The sequence below is a fragment of the Haematobia irritans genome, chromosome 5 (genome assembly GCF_050003625.1).
Source record: "Haematobia irritans isolate KBUSLIRL chromosome 5, ASM5000362v1, whole genome shotgun sequence".
Taxonomy (NCBI): Eukaryota; Metazoa; Arthropoda; class Insecta; order Diptera; family Muscidae; genus Haematobia; species Haematobia irritans.
The window spans coordinates 166407523-166426852 of NC_134401.1; the positions used below are offsets into that span (position 1 = coordinate 166407523).

General features: G+C 35.2%; 1 protein-coding gene across 1 annotated transcript in view; it reads right to left on the reverse strand.

Annotated features, from left to right (window-relative positions):
* Nucleotides 1-19330, reverse strand: part of Rx (Retinal homeobox domain-containing protein Rx) — a 105010-nt gene that overhangs the window by 74938 nt on the left and 10742 nt on the right. The gene's annotated exons all lie outside the window — the stretch shown is intronic.

Sequence of the window (19330 nt, forward strand, 5' to 3'; positions counted from 1 at the left end):
CTCAAATAGGCTAACTACGAGAATAAACTTATCCATGGGAGATCATTAACACTGCCCAAACAACCCACAATGCTAGGGTCACCAATACCGCCACCGCAACCACCAACGCCATCGATTCTCCTCCCCCTGCTCTGGGTCTAGTCTTTTAACGCTTCTGCATAATTTGTAATTCTGACATTCGATTTGAACGAAGTCTAATGACTTTCTTGCATGTCACATGATACCTTCTCGAATCGGCCACAATGGGTCCTAGGATATGAGTCCTTGGCAAATAATAAAAGGCTTACCACACATTTCTACAACTCGAAGCAGCTCAATAACGTGAAATATATTTTCTCTGTGATTTTCTGGGTTGAGTAATTTTGGGTTTTTTGGTATTTGTGGCTTGTTTCGTCTAGGCTTTGGGCTTTCTCTTTCCCAGGCTCATTTTGTTTTATTGGCATTTTTTGTTTGTTGATAGTTGCAGTTAAGTTAATTTGTTATTTGGAGTAGAGTTTAAATTTCATTGAGGCAGGCGTTTTGAAAATTTTTATTATGCCACATTGTAAATATAAAACGGCGTCTAATTGAAAGTCATTTAGTTATTGGCTCTCAAGCGGGGAAAATAATTATAGATTGGGTTGGGTGAAGGAACATGAACACTACGATAATAATTCCTCTGAACGTCTGCTAAGGACAAGGAGGAGTTAGTACCAACTTTGTTCGTTTAATGATTGCACTTCGATTGAATTTTAATCTCAGCAATAATGAACCTCCTTCTTACTGCCGAGTCCGAACGGCATATAATGTTAGACACTACTTACAGAGAAGTTTTCAAAAATTCCAAATACTTTTCCCCCATAGAGGTTTAAGCTCACTCCAACGGAGTTTCGATGCAGTGGATCATGCACTTGGATACCTTGTTTGCCAGGAAAGGTGAAGATTATCATTTTATGGGGGAGCCACCGTGGTGCAATGGTTAGCATGCCCGCCTTGCATACACAAAGTCGTGGGTTCGATTCCTGCTTCCACCGAACACCTACAAGTTTGTCAGCGGTGGATTATCCCTCCTCAGAAATGCTGGTGACATTTCTGAGGGTTTGAAAACTACTCTAAGTGGTTTCACTGCAATGTGGAACGCCGTTCGGACTCGGCTATAAAAAGGAGGTCCCTTGTCATTGAGCTTAACATGGAATCGGGCAGCACTCAGTGATAAGAGAGAAGTTCACCAATGTGGTATCACAATGAACTGAATAGTCTAAGTGAGCCTGATACATCGGGATGCCACCTAACCTAACCTAACCTATCATTTTATGGGATTCATTTGGGCTATCCGGGTCAGGTTACGTTAGGTTGAAGAAAAGAGGATTCAGGTTACTCTGTCTCATGTCGGCTGGCATGCACTTCGTTGTGCGCTCTAATTTCTTCTTTCCTCGTACCCTTCCAAGAACTCTAAAGAATTCCCTAAATCTGGACCAGATTCCGTATCGCCTCTTCACCGTTAAGGTTAAATCTTTGTGTAGTAAAGGCAGGGCAGTGACAGAGGTAGCGTTCCAATATCTCATCATCCTAAAACTACGCCCTAACAAGTTGGCTGATAAGTCCCCGGTCTGACACATAGATGGCGTCGCTAGTATTCAATGCATATTATTTTATATAGTATTAGTTTATATAGTACCAACCTTCAAGTGATTCGTGTCAAAATTTGACGTCTTTAAGTCAATTAGTTTGTGAGATAGAGAGAAAAAAAAGGAGTTTCGTGTTTTGATAAAATACTGTTTTCTGAAGGGAAAAAATACGGTGGAAGCAAAAACTTGGCTTGATAATGAGTTTCCGGACTCTGCCCCAGGGAAATCAACAATAATTGATTGGTATGCAAAAGTCAAGCGTGGTGAAATGAGCACGGAGGACGGTGAACGCAGTGGACGCCCGAAAGAGGTGGTTACCGACGAAAGCATAAAAAAAATCCACAAAATGATTTTGAATGACCGTAAAATGAAGTTGATCGAGATAGCAGAGGCCTTAAAGATATCAAAGGAACGTGTTGGTCATATCATTCATCAATATTTGAATATGCGGAAGCTCTGTGCAAAATGGGTGCCACGCGAGCTCACATTTGACCACAAACAACAACGTGTTGATGATTCTGAGCGGTGTTTGCAGCTGTTAACTCGTAATACACCCGAGTTTTTCCGTCGATATGTGACAATGGATGAAACATGGCTCCATCACTACACTTCTGAGTCCAATCGACAGTCGGCTGAGTGGACAGCGACCGGTGAACCGTCTCCGAAGCGTGGAAAGACTCAAAAGTCCGCTGGCAAAGTAATGGCCTCTGTTTTTTGGGATGCGCATGGAATAATTTCTATCGATTATCTTGATATAGCGTTATTGGAGCGTTTGAAGGCCCCATATGAAGAAGAAAAAAGTTTTGTTCCACCAAGACAACGCACCGTGCCACAAGTCATTGAGAACGATGGCAAAAATTCATGAATTGCTTCCCCACCCACCGTATTCTCCAGATCTGGTCCCCAGCGACTTTTTCTTGTTCTCAAACCTCAAAAGGATGCTTGCAGGGAAAAAATTTGGCTGTAATGAAGAGGTGATCGCCGAAACTGAGGCCTATTTTGAGGCAAAACCGAAGCAGTACTACCAAAATGGTATCAAAAAATTGGAAGGTCGTTATAATCGTTGTATCGCTCTTGAAGGGAACTATGTTGAATAATAAAAACGAATTTTGATAAAAAATTTGTTTTTTTTTTGTTAGACCGGGAATTATCAGCCAAGCTGTTACATGTACCATCGTCTGCTGGTGCTATTCGGCACAGATGTACTTTCAATTCTAGGTTACCGGTCAATTTTTTTCCTGACTGTAGTCCTATTGTCCTTGGTTGTTTTCTTGTTTGGGTCACCCCCATAGTATTTTCGTCACCCTGTCGCTTTATACGTCTCCCCATGCGATTTCAATCATTGATACTCGGTCATTAACGCAATGAATGGAACTTTCAAGTTCAATTACTGATTATTTTAGACAACCGAGATTTCGATCCGAACTTCAATCTCTGAGACTTAGGTCTGCAGTACTACTATTGCGTCTTCTTTGAGACTTTGATCTGCATTTCAACCACGGAGACCTCGGTCGGACCTCAATCTCTGAGACTTAGGTCTGCAGTACTACTACTGCGTCTTCTTTGAGATTTTGATCTGCATTTCAACTACGGAGACCTCGGTCTAGACCTCAATTATTGATGACCAATATGACAAGAGCTTGAATTCAATTTCAGGCATATTAACTTGTGCACTTTTTTAAAACTTTTTAAAGTGTAATCTCTTAGTTTGGTCTGTAATTTAATCAATGGAACCGCAGAGACGTTTGTCCTAACTTCAATTACTGAGACTTTGGTCTGCAGTACAATCACTTTGACTTCGTTTACAGTTGATATGCTAAGACTTCGGTCTAAAGCTTAATTTACTTTGCCTAGTAAAACCAGGACCGTGGTAAGGTAGCGTTCCAAGGTCTCATCATCCCCAAAATACGCCCTACATGCACCATTTTCTGCTGCTTTCATTCGATATAGATTTACTATCAATCCTACATCCCCAGTCATTATTCCCACGGCTCTCCGGATTGTCGTCCCAAGTCGCGGCGCATGGCCTCTTTGGCTTTGCCTTTTCTAAGTTCACTTCCCTGTGTGATCTAGCTTTTACCGCCAGTTCATAGGTCTTTACGTTTCCTCTAATTCTGGCATGTCCCGGCACTCGTATAATGCGGATCCCCCCATATTCTGAGTATTCGTTGATCATGTATTGGAATTCGAATACTTTTTGCGGTCGAATCGCAAACTCTGATATTACCTTTATTGCCCTCTGGCAATCTGTGAACATGTTCACGTTTTGTGGACTCGTGTTATTTTAAAGCCATTGAACTCATTCCGTTAGGACAAACACGTCTGCTTGCAAGATTGTGCTCTGGACTGATATTGAGAATAGATTCTCGGTGTCTGGGACCTGCATATGTGCGCCAACTCCCACCCGCATATCTTCGATCCATCGGTGTAGCAGTTATTTCCCTCTGGTATCGGTTATGGGGTCCCATTCTACCATGACCTTCTCACTGTCGTGAATATGTCACATACGGCACACATGAATTGTTGTGGCATCTGCCATTAAAGGGTGATACGGTCAAAATTTGGTCAATATAAATTTGACGTATTTCTTTCAATTTTGCATTTAAAAAAACCTGAACACCCCTCTTTTTGAAGGTGTGTGTGTGTAGACTGTTTCTCCTATTTTGAATTTGGAATTCACTCTTCAGTTGTCAAAATGCCGTCCAAGCAAGAAGAGCAGCGTATCAAAATTTTGCTCGCGCATCGCGAAAATCCGAGCTACTCGCACGCAAAGCTGGCAAAATCGCTAAAAGTTGCCAAATCAACCGTTACAAATGTAATTAAAGTGTTTGGGGAACGTTTGTCGACAGCCAGGAAGTCTGGATCGAGGGGAAATCGAAAACCGGAGGCCGCTGAGACGACAAAGGGAGTTGCCGGTAGTTTCAAGCGAAACCCTAACCTCTCTCTCCGAGATGCCGCAAATAAGCTGGGTGTATCGTCTACAACCGTGCATCGAGCCAAAAAACGAGCCGGACTATCGACTTACAAGGAGGTAGTGACTCCAAATCGCGATGATAAACAAAATACGACGGCCAAAGCGCGATCCCGGAGGCTGTACACGACGATGGTGACGAAGTTTGACTGCGTGGTAATGGACGACGAAACCTACGTGAAAACCGACTACAAGCAGCTTCCGGGACAGGAGTTTTATACGGCAAAAGGAAGGGGAAAGGTAGCAGATATTTTGAAGCACATAAAACTGTCAAAGTTCGCAACGAAATATCTGGTTTGGCAAGCCATCTGTACCTGTGGATTGAAAAGCAGCATTTTCATAGCTTCCGGGACTGTCAACCAAGAAATTTACGTGAAAGAGTGTTTGAGTAAACGTCTGCTGCCTTTCCTGAAGAAACACGGTTGTTCCGTACTGTTTTGGCCGGATTTGGCATCTTGCCATTACGGTAAAAAGGCCATGGAGTGGTACGCCGCCAACAACGTGCAGGTGGTTCCCAAGGACAAGAACCCTCCCAACACGCCAGAGCTCCGCCCAATTGAGAAATGCTGGGCTATTGTCAAGCGGAACCTAAATAAGACCAAAAAACTGCTAAGGACGAGCAGCAGTTCAAGGCAAACTGGCTTTCTGCGGCGAAGAATGTGGACAAGGTGGTGGCTGTACAGAATCTGATGGCAGGTGTCAAGCGTGAGGCCCGGCAATTCGGATTTGGAAAAGCGAAAGTCTAACTGGATATTTTTCCTGAATTTTATACAAATTGAACTTGAAAAAGAAATTTAATTTGATTTTTTCAATAAACGATTTCACCGATTTACACGCGTTTTCCCTTGACCAAATTTTGACCGTATCACCCTTTACATCCACTGTCTTTCCTATTATCCTTTGATGGTTCGTCATTTCTAGTGACTCTGTCCATTCTCCCAACATTTCAATCTCATCGCAGCTATGGCGGCTTAGCTTTTTATCTGGAAATCTATAGGTCTTATGTCCAATATCGATCACACCGTTTTCTGTTCCACATTGTTTTATTGTTTCGATGTCGACCAATCCCGTCCTCTCACCCATCTTCGACACATTGGTGTAGCAGCTATTTCCCTTTCGTATCTGGCGTTAGATTATCACACTCGGCTATATACCCACCGTCTCTCCTGTTATGCTTTGATGGTTCATTTCCCGTCATTCTCGTGCTTCAGTCCATTCTCCCAAGATCTCAATTTCATCGAAGCTACGGCTTTTGATCTGAGCATTAAAGGCGTCAATTTCCATATCACCACCCAATACATATACTTGTGCCAAATTTAAAGACGATTTGATTTTGAGGGTGCATTTCCTGGGGTTCATTTTCATATCACCACCCAAAACACATACTTGTGCCAAATTAGAAGTCGATTGGATCCTGGTTTATTTGAGTTTTTGGGCCAAATTTGAATGGCATCCGCCATTACATCGACTGTCTTTCTTATTATCCTTTGATGGTTCCATTTAATGTATTTCCATCCATCCTGCTAAAATCTTCAATCTCATGGCAGCCTTGGCGGCTTTGGCTATGATATGAACCTCTATATGTGTGTAAGTCCAATATCAAGACTCTGGTTAACGTAGAAGGGTTAATCGATCAAAATTTTGGGCATTATTCATTTGATCTACATAAATATCCCATTTTGTTTTGCGATTTACTTCACACAATACTTTCTCCATTTGAGGTTTCCTCAAATTCAATGATTCATTCAATGTCCATTAATCTATCTCTTTAAACATGTTTTCATTTAGTTGTTTTTTATTTTATTATTAATGAATAAATAAACTTCAATTGGAATCATATAAACAGACTATCAGCACTCCGATAAAAAAACAACAACACAAGTGATTTGAACACCAGCTGATCTAAATAAATGGTCGCTGAACTCATGTGTGGGCTACTTTTGGCTTTGGTGATGGAGGATAATTCGTTACGCCTACTTGTCTGGAGCTTCCAGGTGAGCTACTTAATTTGTTTTACGCGATTTTTTATTATTATTTTTTTTTTTTTTTAATTTTTAACTGGCCAAGATTTCTTATTAGTTACGCTTGTGTAGAGTCTTGGGTCGAATGTTGTTTTGTTAAGAGAGCATCTTCAATTTTTTTTTATTTCTTTTAATTTCATTATTAACAAATTTGCTACTCACATTTCTAATCATAACATGCTGAGTTCAAAACAATAAAATAACGGATACACTTAGCAGTTGAAGAAGAAGCTAATAATCGATATCGAAACATTATCATTATATGAATGGTGCAAAAAAATTATTGTTCTTGTCTATTCTGGTTTATTTTATTATTTGGCTGCTCATAAGATGTGGAAAGAAGTAAACGTGCGAAAAATGAACTAAATTGTACTCCGCTATTAAAGATGTCTACAATGCTTTGCTAAGACAAGGAAAATGTAACGATCATTGGCTTTTATTAATACGTTTAGTTCATAAGGAAAATTATACTCTGACCCGAAATGGCGCTATGAATATGGGCACCATGGAAATGAGCCCCAAAACCTAAATGAAATAGGACCCCCAAAAATTATAGGGAAAACAACAACACCAAATTTTTATGTTTTTCATTATATCTTTGGGGCTCGTATGCATTAGGTAAATAAGCCCCAATATTAAAAAATAACCCCAATTTTCTTCTCTGGATTATCCCCAATTTTCTTCTCTGGATTTTTCATTGGGGCCTATTTTTCCTTGGTGGTAAATATAGAGGTATTCATTGTTCCGATTAGCATTGTATTTCATAAGATTTTTCTTTTGCAGTTTTCCTGCGGGGATTCAGTTTTTCTCCTATGGCGTCCAATGTGGGCTATCGAAAATGTAAAATGATGCCGATGTCGAGGTGTGAAACTTTTTCCTATGGATCGACCCAAAATATCTTTGGGTTATATCTTTGGGGCTCGTATGCATTAGGAAAATAAGCCCCAATATTATAAAAAAATATCCAATTTTCTTCTCTGGATTATCCCAAATTTTCTTCTCTGGATTTTTCATTGGGGCCTATTTTTCCTTGGTGGTAAATATAGAGGTATTCATTGTTCCGATTAGCATAGTATTTCATCAGATTTTTCTTTTGCAGTTTTCCTGTGGGGATTCAGATTTTCTCCTATGGCGTCCAATGTGGGCTATCGCAAATGTCAAATGATGCGGATATTGAGGTGTGAAACTTTTTCCTATGGATCGACCCAAAGTAGGCTAATGTCAACTCTAAACAATGAGGGTGAATGACCCTTAGCCGAATTTTAAAATTTTTTCCTATTAACAGTGTCCAAAGTCGACTATCACGATTGCTCTTATAGACAGAGTCTATAATAAGCTAACGCGAATCCAAAGTAACCGGTCTTCGTACGGAGTATACGACTTTCGCCTACGGAAAGAGTCCAAAGTGGTTTCGAAATGATATAAGCTGCCGTCGGCCTGGTTTTGAGATTTTTTCCTATGGGCAGAATCCAAAAGGAAGCGTTGCCCCACATTTAGGGTCCTACACACAAAAAAAAAAAATTCTGATTCAATCACGAAATTAATTGATCCAATTAATTTTTAATTGAAATGTCTTCAATCACAGAAATGATAGTATCAATTAAAAAATTAATTGAAGGTCAATTAAAAAGTTAATTGATCCAATTAAAAAATTAATTGATACTATTATTTTTGTGATTGATTTTTGTTTCAATTAAAAAATTTTTTGAATCAATTAAATTTTTATTTGTATATTTTTTAAAACTCTATTAAAATTTTAATTGGAAAAATTTTCGTGAAATTTTTTTGTGTGTTTGGTTAACTTTCATACCTCCACCCAAAGCACCTCTTGTGCCAAATTTGCCATTTGAGTTTTGGGCCATATATCATGGGGTCCATTTTCATACCTCCAGCCAAAACTCATACTTGTACCATATGTGAAGTCATTGGGCCCTGTTTCATTTGAGTTTGGGGTACATTTCCTGGGGTAAATTTTCAGTTGAGTTTTGGTGCGCATTTATTTGATTACAAAAATGAGCTCTCAGACAGCTGGTCCCCACAATTGGGGCCCTGTTTCATTTGAGTTTTGGGGCTTATTTTCTGGGGTCCATTTTCACACCACCAGCCAACATACATATTTGTGCCAAATTTAAAACGAATGGGGCCCAGATTCATTTGAGTTTTGTGGTACATTTCTTGGGGTCAATTTTCAGTTGAGTTTTGGTGCGCATTTATTTGAGTCAATTTTCATACCGCCACCCAATATACAGTGATCAAAAAGAAAGTTATACACCTATGTGACATAAATTGTGAAACGATATGGAAACTATGAAGTAAATATTTATTTATTATACCTTAAATTAAAGCTCGGATCTCAAGCCTTTTTGCTCACTATATAGTGGGTGGTGGTATGAAAATTGATTCAAATAAATGCGCCCCAAAACTCAACGGAAAATTGACCCCAGGAAATGTACCACACAACTCAAATGAATCTGGGTCCCATTGATTTCAAATTTGGCACAATTTTTTTGTGTGTTGGCTGGTGGTGTGAAAATCGACCCAAGGAAATAAGCCCCAAAACTCAAATGACACAGGGCCCCAGTTGCGCGGACCACTGTATATACTTGTGCCAAATTTCAAGCCGATGGGGCTGAGTTTCATTTGAGTTTTGGGATGTATTTCTTTGGTCATTTTTATTTGAGTTTTGGGGGCGAATTGCCAGGGGTTAATTTTAATACCACCACCCAAAAATACACATTTGTACCAAATTTGATTAAAAAATGTGTTCCCACACAGCAGGCCCCCACATTTCGGGGCCCCATTTCATTTGTGTTTTAGAGTTCATTTCCTGTGGCCCTTTTTCATACCCTTACCCAAAACACAAGGACGTGTTTTGCCAAATTTGAAGTCGACTGGGACCATGTTTCATTTGAGTTTTGGGACTCATTTTCTGAGTTTTGGGACTCATTTTCATATGGCCATCCAAAACACATACTTGTACTAAATTTGAAGTCGATTGGGGCTCTCTTTCATTTGAGTTATGGGGCTCATTTCCTCAAGCCTCCATTTTCGTACCTCCACCCAAAATATGAAGTCGATTGGTACCCTATTTTTTTGAGTTTTTTGCGCCCAATTCGATTTGATTAAAACCACAATTTAGACTTTGATTACAAAAATGGAGGATATCGCTAAATCGACTGAGGACATAGACCTGAGTACCATTGTAAAAGACACCATGAGTCTATCTCTGGGTCTTCTTGTGGGTTTTGCTCTAATTTGTAATGCCCTGTTGCTCGCACTGATTAACAGGTTCCGAATTTCCTAAAAATGAGTAAAATTTACAAAATAAATTATTTTGTTTAAAATTTTTGTTTTTTTAATCCTTTTTTGTATCTAATAGAAATCTATTACATTTGTTTTTCTTCAAAATACGAAATTCTTTTTAAACAAGAGAAAAACTTATATTTACTAAATTTTCTTAAATATATTGAAAAATGTTTTTATTTTTATCATATCGGCGTTTGTAGACTATTAATTAAATATTTCTAAAATTAACCCCCTTTATCTTCCTTGATGAGATTATCTTTTTAATGGATCTAGGTTAAATTAAGATATCCTCCGAAATGGGTTGGGTTTTTCGAAGTGGATTCTATGTCCGATTACATTGTTTATGTCGTAACCACATAATAACTCCACACTTTATAAAACATACAAATATCCCCCCCTGTATTTTAGGAGGATTTATCTCTTCTCTGACATCGATGCCAATGATGAAAGGAAATCTTCCGATAAATATCAATGGACATATGGTGTACGAAGAAATGCTCTATAATTTTCATGTCAAATCTTTAACTAACATTTTGTCTGATAGTCTCTCGTAGTTTCACAATTAGACCTCTTTGGATAATCAAACACTGTTGTTGTTGTGAAATGTTAACAACATTGTTTTCTCAAACGCCTTTTAATTTGACATTAATCGTGTCAAAATGATGATTTGACATAATCTTAAGATGCTCATTTCTCTCACCCCATTCCCAAAATACACTCTCTAAACAATTACAACAGCAAAAAGGCCAAAGAAACAAGTTGTTTCAGTTGTTTCAATATTCTCTATTTTCGTTTTTCTTTTATTTCCATTGTTAAAAAGTGACAGTAATCCTGATATCGGTCGTTCGGTTCGCTTTAGTCCCTGTGTTGCATTATCATTAGCCATAAGAAAAAAAAGGCTACAAATTCCCTACACTTTAAATGGTGTTGGTAAGATGTATGCATAGAGAGTGAGAGAGAGGCTAAGCCACCATCCATTGTTGTTGCACAAAAAAAACGGACTGTAAAAGTAAAGAAGGCGACCGGCTGGCAGCATTAATGGCGTTGGCGGCACACTTAATTGAAATGTTATTAGTTGGTACTACTTGATGGACCACAAAAAGGCCAAAGCCCCAATTTACAAAACATCTTCTTTTCAAGTCACTCTATAGAGTAGAGGATATGGGACAGATAGAGACGACGCTGAGATGAGATGATTGAAAATATGTTTAATCATGCTTTTATTAATGGTCCATATAATCATTGTGTACCATAATAGTCTTTATCCCTTGGAAATTCCATATCACAGTACTCTCATTCCGTTTTAAGCAATAACAACATTTTGACAGCTTCGGCTATTCCATTTGATATTCGAGATTGATTGGGCGTTGGATTGTAGCATTAGGCCTCTAAAGAAAATCATATTTAATTAAGGCATTTAGCCTTTTTGTTTATTGTCTTTAATCGTTATTCTCTTACATAGATTTTTGTCACTTTGAGACATTTGTCGGCCGTTTCTTTTTGAGAAATTTGTGACAGGTGTATATGTGAGTGTGTGAGTGGGTAGATGGTGAATTTAGTTGAGCTGATTTTAATGTACTTTTGAGCAAAATGTAAATTAGTGTTTTTCCTTATAAAAATTCATTCATAAAATTTTACAAAATTTATAAATTGAATAGAATAAAGGTATAAAAATCGTAATTTTAAATATTTTCGATTTAAAAATATAATATTTGTATGTTCGATTTCGAAAATCAAATTTTGATCTTTTGCCAAATAGATTCCAATCGAATTAACAGGAAAGCCAATATAAGCTAATCGGCTTGTTAGGCAGGTTAAATTCGAACGATTGACGATTTTATCAAAATTTCACTTCTATAGAACATCTTGTCAACATTCTCTTTTTATAGAAGATTTTGTCAAAATTTTATTCCTATAGAAAATTTTGCCAACATTTTAATTGTATAGAAAATTTTGCCAAAATTTCACTTCTATAGAAAATTCTGTCAAAATGTTATTTCTATAGAAAATTTTGCCAAAATTTTATTTCTATAGCAAATTTTGTCAAAATTTGACTTTTATAGATATTTCTTGTCACAACTTTTACTGCTATAGAAAATGTTGTCAAAATATTATTTTTATAGAAAATTTTGTCAAAATGTTATGTTTATAGAAAAATTTTTTCAAAACTTTATTTCTATAGAAAATTTTGTTAAAATTTTATTTCTATAGAAAGTTTTGTCAAAATTTTATTTCTATAGAAAATTTTGTCAAAATTTTATTTCTATGGAAATTTTGTCAAAATATTATTTTTATGGAAATTTTGTCAAAATTTTATTTCTATAGAAAATTTGGTCAATATTTTAATTCTATAGAAAATTTTGTCAAAATTTTATTTCTATAGAAAATTTTGCCAAAATTTTATTTCTATAGAAAATTTTATTTCTAAAGAAAATGTTGTGAAAATTTTATTTCTATAGAAGATTTTGTCAAAATTTTACTTGTATAGAACATGTAAAAATTTTATTTCTATAGAAAATTTTGTCAAAATTTTATTTACATAGAAGATTTTGTCAAAAGTTTATTTCTATACAAAATTTTGTTAAAATTTTATTTCTATAGAAAATGTCATGGAAATTTTATTTTTATTTTGTCACAATTTTATTTACATAGAAGATTTTGTCAAAATTTTATTTCTATAAAAAATTTTATTTCTATAGAAAATGTTGTGAAAATTATATTTCTATAGAAGATTTTGTCAAAAGTTTATTTCTATACAAAATTTTGTTAAAATTTTATTTATATACAAAATGTGAAAATTTTATTTCTATAAAAGATTTTATCAAAATTTTACTTGTATAGAAAATTTTGTTAAAATTTTACTTGTATAGAAAATTTTGCCAACATTTTATTTCTATAGAAAATTTCGTCAAAAATTTATTTCTTTAGAAAATGTTGTCAAAATGTTGTACAAACTTTCTGAAGTACCTCTTAGTTATAGGGAAATATTTTGCAAAATCTACCAAAACCTCAAGAATTCTATGGAAAATTTTGTCAACATTTCATTTCTATAGAAAATTCTGTGATAATGTTATTTCTATAGAAAAATTTCTCAAAATTGTATTTATATAGCAATTTGTCTTCAAAATTTTATTTTTAAAGATAATTTTCTCAAAATTTTATTTCTACAGGAAATTTAAGTACCTCTTAGTTGAATCCCATCACCAGTGAAAATCACCATTCTGGCCGATGTCTGGCTCCCATAATGTCAACAGCTTTCCTTGTTTAAATATTCAAAAATTGTATACTTTTGTCAGCCTAATTTTGACAGCAGCCGTTTTCATGATACTAAAAAATTAACCTACACTGAAAAAAATATTGTCGTGAGGTCAAAGATTTCATGTCTTTAAAATACGAATGCAAATTTAGCTTAGCATAGAAGACGCATTTCTCTAACATAATTTTTTGTCCCTTGTCCAGTCGATAAACTTTTCAATGAAGTCGTATTGTCCTTATAGTTAAGTGATTTCACTTGGAAATGGGTATCATAACATGAAAGAAAAAATTTTTGGGCTAAGGTCAACTTGTCTTTAGTAATTCAGAAAAATTCTTTAAATTTAATGAAATTGTCTTTAAATTTGTTGTCTTTTTGCGTCTTGACTACAAAGCAAAAATCGTTCAAATATAGGACATGTTTTTCAACAATTTATTTTAAAGACGTTTTTTACTGGAAACATAGCATAATTTCTACTGGAATTCGAGTCGGAATTTGGAAAAAAGTTGTCGTTAACTCGTTTTTAAAGGACTTTGATAGCGTATGAAGAAAAAAGCTGAAAAAACGAAAAATTAAAAGTTGCTTCCCAGAAGCAAGTAAACAAAACCCAAATTTAAAAGAGAATTGTATTATCCGCTTCTTTGGCTCGTAATCAATGCCAAAATTTTTAAAGTAAAGACAAAATCTTTGGAACCGGGCATGCTTTTCTTTCAGTGTACGTTTTCTTTCCGGGGGTTTCAGTTTGTTTTTTTTTTTCGAGCGTACAAGCTAAATTATCCACTTCCTAGAGACTTATTAATTACTTTGCTTTCTAGGTTTAATGGTGCAAATTGTATTCTCTCTCTTTCTCTTTTATTTTCTCAAATGGAAGTATAATCCCTGTAAAAAACTACGCCTCTGGTCAATGTTCAATTAATCTGCATTAATAACCACTTAAAACTTATTAAGTGCTTACAAATGTATGGATATTTAATAATATCAGAAAGGCAAACAAGCCTTATTAAACTGTCAATCAAATCGCTCGCTCATAAGGAAAGCAAAACAACAAAACATATTCGAATATTCTCTCTACTCTGCCCCTGATGATTTTTTTTGCTGTTTTCTTAGAGATCATTCACTCTCTGAATAAGACGAGTCAAATCATTCAATGAATCAGTTTCAATAATATTCCCCCTCTCCATCACCTTCATAACATTCAGTCAATGTTAAACCAAACGGAGAGTGAATGTAAAGCACACATTCATACTTACATATACTTTACATATAACCAACATTGAGCGAGTGTATTGAGTATTGAAACCAATTAGTAGAGCTCTGTTGTAGGCTTTAATGTTGTTTGGATGTTAATGCCCGTAATGAGTAAGAGAAATTCAGTGATATACTCACGCATACATATATACAAGCATGTTCCTATCTGAGATTTGTGTAAAAATGCATTTATCATGATGTTAACAATGCGTTAAGAACTGGCAACCGGTCGATCTGTCGGTCAATCAATCGAAAAAAAGACCCGATTTAGATGACCAAGGCAAATTCTTTGTCTCTCTGTGATATGTTGTGAACGATATTTTGTGAACGTCTTCGTTCAGAGACTACTTTGCAGATGATTCTAACAATGACTGGTGAGTGCCTACTACTAATGGACTCGTGGCTAGCAACCAACCTTAAGCTGTCAGTTTTGATCAAAAATACATTTTGACAGTCAATAAACCACAACAATGTCGATTTGTATGATGAGTGTGTTGTTAAACACCTATGCCCGTATAATAATGGATCGAACGAATCGAATTGTTGGTCGAATGAAAGGAAGTTCGATATGGAAGTGCCCATGTAGGTAAGTGAGTGTGTGTGCGTTTGGCTGACATTATGCGTCTGGTGCTATTTAATGACTTTTAATGAATTGGCAACATTTAAATGTTTTAGTGTTTTGTAAATTGATTGATAATATTTTTAATAAAGCACAAATAATTCAATTAAAATTATTATCATTGCTATTCAAATAATGAATTATAATTGCACGAAAAATCAATATTTGTGACATGCTTTTTATTTTAGATTATTTTAGGATTGAGAAAGTTTTAATACGTTTCTTTTACATTTAGAATTTTAATAAAAATTAAAAAAATATATGTTTTCTAAGCGCTTTTTCAAACTTTTTGCCATTCAAATAATGAATTATAATTGCTCGAAAAATCAATATTTGTGGCATGCTTCTTATTTTAGATTATTTTGGGATTGAGAAAGTTTTAATACGTTTCTTTTACATTTAAAAAAAAATATGTTTTCTAAGTGCTTTTTCAAACTTTATTTTCAAATGAGAGTCCTATGTTTTTCCAATCTATGCTCGAAAAAATCATAGAACTTTCATTTGAAAAATTAAAAAAGAGAAATATTTTGGACGAAAAACAATCCAAAATATTTCATCTAAAATCAAGAAAGAAATTTGCTATATAAACCCAGGCCATTGACAGTAAATCCTCTTTCAACTTTCTCGTCTTCAGTATTCGCAAATTTTGCAAAATCAAATTAATTTTCGACGCGTCAAAACTCATAAAGCACTTTTCGTAAACACCTTCGTTTATCAAATATTGTGAAGGCGTTTCGTAAAATAATCATTTTCAAAATCAAATCAAACTTTACCACAAAAACTCTTGCCAATGGCATTTTGGTTGAAGTTCTTCTATTTTCTTAGAAATTTCCTTTGAAACTCTCTTACTCCTTTGAAGTAAAAAAAAAACATAAAATCGAAGTCGTTAAGTTAAAAAAAGGGCTGACGTGACATCTCTCTATGGCACCAGACATATTTCTCTTCTCATTTTCTAAACAAGGCAAACAAATTTTGATTTTGTCTTCGTTTTTTTTGTTTGTTTCTCATGATAATTCGGTTAAACAATCATTTCATACCACCACCAGAAATAACTTAAATTGCAAATAAAATCCATAAAAACGCCCATTTCAAACACTTTTATATCGGCTTTTGTGATAAAGAAGGAGGTTTGGTTGTTATAGACACACAACCACCAAAATATAAACCACAAATGGAATCAATGGAAATGGATAATCCTAAGCTGATGTGGGATTTAGGCAAATTTGAAGGTAAATACATAAGCAGGTGTTTTGAAGCGAGCTTATCTTTTGGAATTTATCTTTGGGCCAAGCAAATGAATTTTTTCAAGTTTATTTTCTTTTTCACCAAAACACCTGTTTTAGCTTTCTTTCACCGAGCAAAGAAAATTTCTACTTAGAAATTTTATTTTAGCACCTTTATGTACATGTTGGCCATTCATAATTGTATGACCTTCGTTACTGTTGATTCCTTCGAAAAGAAAAAAAGTAGGAGGAATTCTCTTTGGCGCTAACTTGTTATTTTTTTCACCCGCTATTTCCAATTGCCATAGGACTTGTGGTTTTTTGCAACAACCCATATTTAAATTGTATTTTCCCTTATCGAATTTACAATCGTTGTAGCAAAAGACATGAACCTTATACGATTATGATTACGTGACATTTGTGATTTCGTTCACTTTCCTGTTTGTTCGATTTAGAGCAAGGGGAGACCTTTGATTTCCTTTGACTATCCAAGCAATTTAGTGAGCTTATTTTCACAAAAAAAAAAACAAAAAAAAATATGTAAGAAATTCCTTGTTGGACCCTTGTATATGCCTATAAAAATTCTATTCCATGTCGTTTGAATCCTTGTTTGTTTGGCATTTGTCATCGTTGAATTTATGGTGTAATGTCGAAATAATGATTTCTAATGAAAGGTTACAAAATGATTAAATCGTTGTAGTGTTTTCTTTTTTTTTTTTTTGTTAAATCAAGATATATTTTCGGTAAAAGTGATGGATTCAGTAAACAAGTCCAACTACAGTGTAATGCCTTTGTAGAATAATAAACTTAATTTCTAGACTTTATTCTAGCATTAAGTTTGTAAATAGCAAAAAACAAAAAAATCCATATAAAAAAATGTGGCTTTGGCAAACGTCAAATCCTTACACTAAAGGAGAGCTGCCTCTCTAGTCATGAGTATCCTTGATCCTCTGTCCTTGATTTTGAGGAGAGTGGGCTTTATAGTATTCAGTTTTCTTTGAAACGATTCACAGCCACGGTCACCACAGTTAGCAGAATTCTACCAAAAATTTTTAATTCTACCAAAAATTTTGACAAAATTTTCTATAAAAATAACATTTTGACAAAATTTTCTGTAGACTAAAATATTGACAAAATATTCCCTAAAAATAAAATTTTGAAAAAATTTTCTATAGAAATAAAATTTTGAGAAAATTTTCTATAGAAATAAAATGTTGATAATTTTTTCCGTAGAAATAAAATTTTGGCAAAATTCGTTATAGAATTAAATTTTGACAAATTTTTTTATAGTAATAAAATTTTGACAAATTTTTCTATAGAAATAAAATTTTGACAACATTTTCTATAGAAATAAAATTTTCTACAAAAATAAAATTTTGACAAAATTTTCTATACAAATAAAATTTTGGCAAAATTTTCTCTATAGAAATAAAAAATATTTGACAAAATTTTCTATAGAAGATTTATTTGTTTGGTAGAATGTTCTCCAAATTTTAGGTGAATATTTTTGACTCGAGTGGCAACCCTGTTCACTACCACTTACACTGATGTTAAGGGGTTTGTCCACTCATGAAATAAAATTTTGAAAAAAATTTCTATAGAAATACAAATTTAACAACATTTTCTATAGAAATAAAATTTTGACAAACTTTTCTATAGAAGCTTTAGTTGTTTGGTAGAATTTGGGTTCAAAATTTTGGTTGAATACTTTTGACTCGAATGGCAACCGTGTTCACAACCAGTTCACCTCCTTACCACCAGTGTAAGAGACTTTTGATTCTGCCTCTAACCACCCATGAGTCTTTTGATTCTGTCTCTAAAAAACCAAGAGTTTGCAGCGATTTTCCTCAACGATTACTCGATGCCTTTTGTAAAAATCCCCTCTTCTATATGATACTTTGTTCACTACAGGAAACCCTGCCGCAGATCCTGTCTTATATAAAAGACCATGTCAAATATAAAATACGCTGTCTTATACAAGAAACCCTGTCGTATATTAGCGACCCTGTCTTATATAAGAGACCCTGTCTTATATAAGCGACCCTGCCTTATATAAGCGTCCCTGTCGTATATAAGAGACCCTGTATTATATAAGAGACTTTGTCTTATATAAGAGACCCTGTTTTGTACAAGAGACCCTGTTTTATACAAGAGACCTTGTCTTATATAAGAGATCCTGTCTTATATAAGAGACCCTGTCTTATATAAGAGACCCTGTCTTATATAACAGACCCTGTCTTATATAAGAGACCCTGTCTTATATAACAGACCCTGTCTTATATAAGAGACCTTGTCTTATATAAGAGACCCTGTCTTATATAAGAGACCCTGTCTTATAAAGGGTGGCTAAATTGTAAGGGCCGATGTTGAATGTGAACCACACCTAAACGCCAAGTTTTTTTTCCGAATTTTATTTGACATTTCTCTATTTCAGACCTATTCAATTTGAACCATGGACGTCGTGAATGGGCAGAATGGTTCCAAGAAATGGCAACAGTGGATGATCAATTTTCGAAGAAAATCATCTTCAGTGATGAGGCACATTTTCACCTCAGTGGATTCGTCAATAAACAGAATTGCCGCATTTGGGCGAATCAGAATCCAAGAGTGATTGTCGAAAAACCAATGCACCCACAAAGAGTGACTGTTTGGTGCGGTTTATGGGCTGGCGGCATCATCGGGCCGTATTTTTTCCAAAATGAGGCCGGTCAGGCAGTTACTGTGAATGGTGTTCGCTATCGTGAGATGATAACGAACTTTTTATATCCCGAATTGGAAGATATGGATGTGGACGATATGTGGTTTCAGCAGGACGGTGCCACTTGCCACACAGCTAACGAAACAATGGCTCTTTTGGCAACAAATTCAATTCTAACGTAATGGCGATGTCAATTGGCAGCCAAGATCATGTGATTTGACACCGTTGGACTTTTTTCTTTGGGGTTATTTGAAAGAAAAGGTGTACGTCGATAAGCCAGCAACAATTCAAGAGCTAAAGGATGAGATAATTCGGCACATTAACGGCATAGAACCTCCATTATGCCTCGCCGTCATCGAAAATTTGGACCATCGGATGAAGGTG